This window comes from Suricata suricatta, chromosome 10, assembly GCF_006229205.1.
Source record: "Suricata suricatta isolate VVHF042 chromosome 10, meerkat_22Aug2017_6uvM2_HiC, whole genome shotgun sequence".
Classification (NCBI taxonomy): domain Eukaryota; kingdom Metazoa; phylum Chordata; class Mammalia; order Carnivora; family Herpestidae; genus Suricata; species Suricata suricatta.
Window position 1 is genome coordinate 94178188 of NC_043709.1, and position 6010 is coordinate 94184197.

Genomic DNA, 6010 nt, shown 5'->3' on the forward strand with positions numbered 1-6010 from the left:
TATATATATATATATATATATATATATATACACAATGGAGTACTATATGGCAATGAGGAAGAATGAAATATGGCCATTTGTAGCAAAGTGGATGGACCTCGAGGGTGTCATGTTAAGTGAAATAAATCAGAGAGAGAAGGATAGATACCATATGTTTGCATTCATAGGTCTAACAGGAGAGACCTCTCAGGGGACCATGGGGAGAAGAAGGGGGAAAGAGAGTTGGGGAGAGAGGGACACAAATCATGAGAGACTACTGAATACTGAAAACAAACCGAGGGCTGAAGGTGGGGGAAGGGGGTGATGGTCATGGAGGGCGGCACTTGTGGGGAGAAGCACTAGGTGTTATATGGAAACCAATTTGATAATAAACTATTAAAAAAGATTTTTAAAAAAGTAATCTCTACACCCAACTTGGGGTTTGAACTCACAACCCCCAGATGAAGTCACATGCTCTACTGACTGAGCCAGCCAGAAGTCCCTAAGAAAACCTCTTTATAGTCTTAATGTACTAAGTTTTATTTATTTTTTCATTTTGTCCACACTTGAGGCCAGGAGAGTTGTAAATAACTTGTTTTTAAGGCCAAAAGATGGTTTTGCCTGAGCCCTTGCCCTTGGTGTAGAGCTTGGCCTGGACTCTTGCCCAAGCTAAGGCAGTCTAATGTTCAAGCCACATGTTCTTGAACTTTACTGAAGAAAAGGTGCCAATGGAAACATGCATGGATCAATACAGATTTCAAAGGTGATACTGTTGAATTTCTGATGGTTTAGGTATTTTGTCTGCTATTCTGGATTGACCTTCACGTGCTCTGAACCAGGGGCTTCCTTAACTGAGGTACAGAAACAAGGGGGCCACGTGCAAAACCCATAATCCCATACTCCACTCATCTGTGACATTGGTTAATGTTTTTTGTAGGAATCTATGCCATGCGCTGGATGACTCTCAGGATAAACCTTCGTTTAAAAAATTGATCAGATGATTGTTGTGATCAATTCAGGAAAAGTCATTTGTAGATAAAAATCACAAGTGACAGATGGGCTATTTTTCAACTTCAGCACTTTTGGGAAACACCAACATCCATAGTTTTAGAACACAAAGGCTTTGGTACTTCTATTCCTTAGCACCGTGTTTAAATATATTAGTTTAAAAAATAACTACTTTTTCCTTTCTTATAGCTCTAACCTGACCTCTGAATTTTTAAGTCTATCACTAATTATAGTCCTCTTTGAATTCAGTTTGAGATGCTTTCAAAGTTTTCTTTTTATTAATTGGAAAACTCAGATAGTTTCTTAAAACCAGCTTTTTTATTTTTCTCAAATTAAACCTCTTTTTCTTTGTTGGCCCTGCTCTCCATGATTTCAGAGCGAAGACATTCTAGGCACACTATTAGCGATTTTTACCTTTTGGTTGTGGTAATTTATTTTTCCTCACTTTGTTTCCCATGAAAAGGTATGCCAAATCTATTTCACACAATATATGAACAACCTTCATTCTTCTTTGTTCATGGATGCCCTCCACTACCATATTGTGAATAAATCCATATGCTTGGTGTCTGAAAGCCATAAAGATGGGCAAAATTTCCTAATGTATGTGGCAGATCCCTAATTAGGACAGGAACTGGTAGGAGTACCTGGCCTCCAACGTACTGCAATGAAAGCTACTAGGAATTCCATAGTTTCTTCTTAAGTTTGTTGTAGGTACTCAGTAATGTCCTGAGCCTTTTGATTGTTCCAAGAGCTTTGCTGAGATTTGTATTTAGTGTGGAAGAGAGGTGGGGAGAAGCAGACTTTAGGTGTAAACATTCAATGACTTGTTCTGGTGGTAATCTTGCCGGGCAATAGGGTATTAAAGAATTCTTATTAAAATTGTAATGAAGTTCCCACAGTCATGGTAATACAATACATAAAGTCACACAGACTTATGTGAGTCAACTGAAGCCTACTGTTGAAATTCTATTTGCTGCAGGGATTCCTTTCTTGGTTCACTTGCTTGAAACCTTCCAAGTCTACTCTTCAGACTACTTTCCAGGCTCAGTTTATGGCATTTTCCTCCCCCTCTTTTTGTTCTGAAATGCCTATATTTTCCATTCTTGCCCCTTTGTGTCTCCGTGTGTAAGTCCTATTTTCTTTTTGACTCTATCAAATCTATTCAGGCTCTACCAGGAAAAGCCCCCATTAAAATAGGATTGTTAAGACTTAACAGAAAATTTAGTTAGGCCTCCTCCAAGCAGTGATGAACAGTTTCAAAATTCATGATGAGCTGATCTCTACACCTTAGGGGGAAGGAAAGTGCTTCCTTTCCATTCTAGAGGTAATATCTTTTTCTCTGTCTCCCTTCATCCCCTTCTTTCCTACAAACGGGCCAAATAACTTCAGGCAGCAGACAGTATAAAATACTAGAACTTACACATATCAAATTATGTTAAATGTTTATATTCTCATACAGCCCTCAATCATTAATTACACTAAAGAAAAAAGATATTGCCAACCATTACCCAGGTAATACTTTTGTTTGAACAGGATTACTCAGAACTACCTATTCATTATGAAATATTGAATCCTTCATCACAAGGATCTTTAGAGATAAACTTAAGGTCCAGCTGTGGTTTGGCCAATTACTACGACCTTGGGCAAGTTACATAAGTTCTTTAAAAGTCCCAGGGCCCTAATCTGAAAAATGATGATTAAAATGTCTTCCTTGTAAGGTATATGTGAGAATTATGAAGATCATGTATGTAAATAACTTTGCATAGTTTCTGGTATTAAAAACTCAAATTAAAAATGCTGATAGTAATGATGTGCCCTTTTAGCCAGGTAATCACATGTACTTTTGCCCTCAACTAAAAAAAAAAAAAAAAAAAATCTTGTTCCCTTTTAAGTCATCTATGTTATATGATCACTATCTCCCTTTTAGAGTTAAACTTTAACAGTCCTCAATCTGCAGCATTTTTATCAGTTACACTTCATATGTTTTCTCCTTATCGGTGAGAATTATACGGTGTCTTTGTTTCTTCATGCTTGAGGGATCCTTGGACCAATCAATATTCATGATGTCCTGAAAATGCTCAATTTATGGGCAATAAAGTGAATGTTAGTATCAGAGGCAAATATATCTTTATTTCCTTCATTGATTATGTATAGGAAAAAACCCAACTAATCTGGCATTTATTCAGCTATGCTTACTACCTACGTTGCATTAGGCAAAGCTCTAGGTAAGGGATAGAGTAATGAACGTCTTTGGCTTCACGGATGTTGCCTAGAAGGATGCTAAGAGGAAGAAAACTATTTGCACATTAGAATAGTAAGTGGTTTAGTCAGGGAAAAAATCTTGCTTTCTCCCCTGGGAAGCCTCAGTAAGTTATAAATGTGGAAAGAAAAATATAGACTGGGTGTAAGAGCAGTTGTGAAGGGTTAAGTCATGGAGCCTTCATTGGGTTCCTATTTTATATTTGCTGATACTATATGGGCTGTAAAATTGAATAGGATACAACATCTTCCCTCACAGAGTTTCCAGAGTAGCTGGAGGATACGATATACAGTAAGTGCTAAAGTGCTTTGTTTCTTTAGTGTAACAAAAGGCTGATCTGAAGAAAAAAGGTTGAAGAAGGTGCATGTTCATGTAGCCACCTGAATGGAGTAACCCTGTACCTCTCTGTACTTGGGCTAATGGCAGTCATTCTATTGTACAAAAACATTAGGACATCTTAAGGAATAGTGATGCTCACCATCTCTAAGTCCCTTGGCACAGTTCATTGATCAAATTACATCTCTGATATTTTAGATTTAGATTAAGATATTTTAGATTAAGATTCCTGCAGTCTCACAGCATGATGTAATAACCAAGGGAAGAGGTTAGAGAAACTGATGTCTGGGACATTTAAAAACCAAAACCCACAGCTGATAATTAATGCACAATTAGGCAAAAATGAGGCAGCCTATGAAAATGGCATTGGTTGCTGTTAACACAGCCCTTAGATGAGTAAAAGAAATTAACTCTAATAGGGTCAGGGGAATCTGGGAAAAACTAAATTAAGTGACATCTAACTTTAGCCTTAAAACACAGCTAGAGTAACAAGAGGCAAAAAGAAAAAAGAAAAGGGAAAAAAGGAAAGGAAAGGAAAGAAAGAAAGAAAAAAAAAAGAGTCCAGAAGGCAGAAGAAATAAAGTAGTAAGACAGAAGGAAGTGATCAACATTTTGCCTAGAGACAAGAAATACAAGAAATAAAGGGTAGGAAATACCATTTCCCAAAGCCAGACCTGGTGCTGAAGGGTCACTTGTTTTCCAACCCTAGAGTATGCCTGCTGGCCGTACATAATTAGTGAAATACAAAACACAGCAATAGTTTAAATCTTGACCTCTGCCAACAATGACCCCTTTTATCTTACCTAAAATCCTTCTGCCACTTCCCCCACCCCACTCCAGCTCAGTACCTTACAGATCTCCTTTAGTCCTGAAAAGCTCTACTGACCAAAATCAGCATTCTGTTTTAAGTTTCATTCACACGTTCATGAGACACTGTTAGAACAAATACGGTTTATTGTGTATGCAGGCTTATTTTTAATTCCCAGACTGACTTTTCAAAGTAGGTACTTTTATCTTCATTTAATAGCTGAGGAAATTGGGTTTTAGGCAGATTGATAGACTCACCTAAGACCACAAAAGGTAGTTTGTATTTTAACAGTGATCTGCCTGATTTAAAAACTCAATTTTCATTTCATTATGGTGGCTCTTAACCAGTGCTGTATATTTCAGTGCCTGGGAGGAACTTCTAAAAATAAAATTTATTTAAAATAATTTTTTTTGAGAGAGAGAGAGAGAGAAAGAGAGATTGATTGATTTCTAAGCAGACTTGGAGCTGGATCTCACAACCCAAGGATCATGACCTGAGCTGAAATCAAGTCAGATGAATTGACTCAGCCACTCAGGTGTCCCTCAATTGAATTTTAAACAAAGAAATATATATAGGGTTAAGAAAATCCAAAATACTACTGTTACACTCGTAGTGAAAGACAGCAATCCTCTACCTTTTCTCTACTCATCTCTGATGTTTTTCTCCAGAGATAACCACTTATTTTTTTCTGAAGGTCTAGATACTGATTTATTGCTTTCTCTACATTAGCTCGACTGATTCTTCCCCATTACACATACCTCTCTCCTCTCCAATGCCCCCAGTGTTTCACAATTATTCCTTGTTGCATTAATATTCAGCATTCATATAATTATGACTGACTTTATAGGACTAGAACTATTCATAACTGAACTACGCAGTATAGTTCTTGAAAAACTTTGAATTTTCCTGTTTCATAATACATTTCCTTATTATTATTTTTTTTTTGTTTGTTTATTTTTGAGAGACAAAGAGACAAGAGCAGAAGCAAGGGAGGGGTAAAGAGAGGCAGAGACACAGAATTCCAAGCAGGCTCCAGGCTCTGAGCTGTCACCTCAGAGCTCCAGGGGATGGGCGTGGCTTGAACTCACAAGCCCGGAGGTCATGGAGGTCACGATCTGAGCCAAATCAGACATCTAACAACCGACTGAGCTACCCACGTGCCCCGGTTTCCTTGGTTTTAAAAAATTCTGCAGATCATGAATTCATTCCCAGGCTCTGAGAAACTAAACATCTCTTGTCTTTACATTCAAACACATGTAGTACTCTCAGTTTTTCTTTTTGAGTCATTCCACCTAACTTTTTATCTTTAGGCATTTCATACTGCATTCAAGCCGTTCTCCCCTACTCTCACCCTCTTTAACACAGTAATGTAGATTATGATTTTAGCAACTTTACGGCATACTCTTTATGCCGTTTCCTCTTTAAATAATAAAATGCTTCTTTTTATCAACAACAGACTGTATCTTTAAACTTCCCACTTTATAAGGACACCATTACCATTCCATATACTTTCCCTACCACCTTCAACAACCCTACTTGAAAACTGCACTTTTCCATTACCAAAACTGTTAACATTTGCATTCTACTTTGTAACCATAATTAAGTATTCTCTCAAAAGA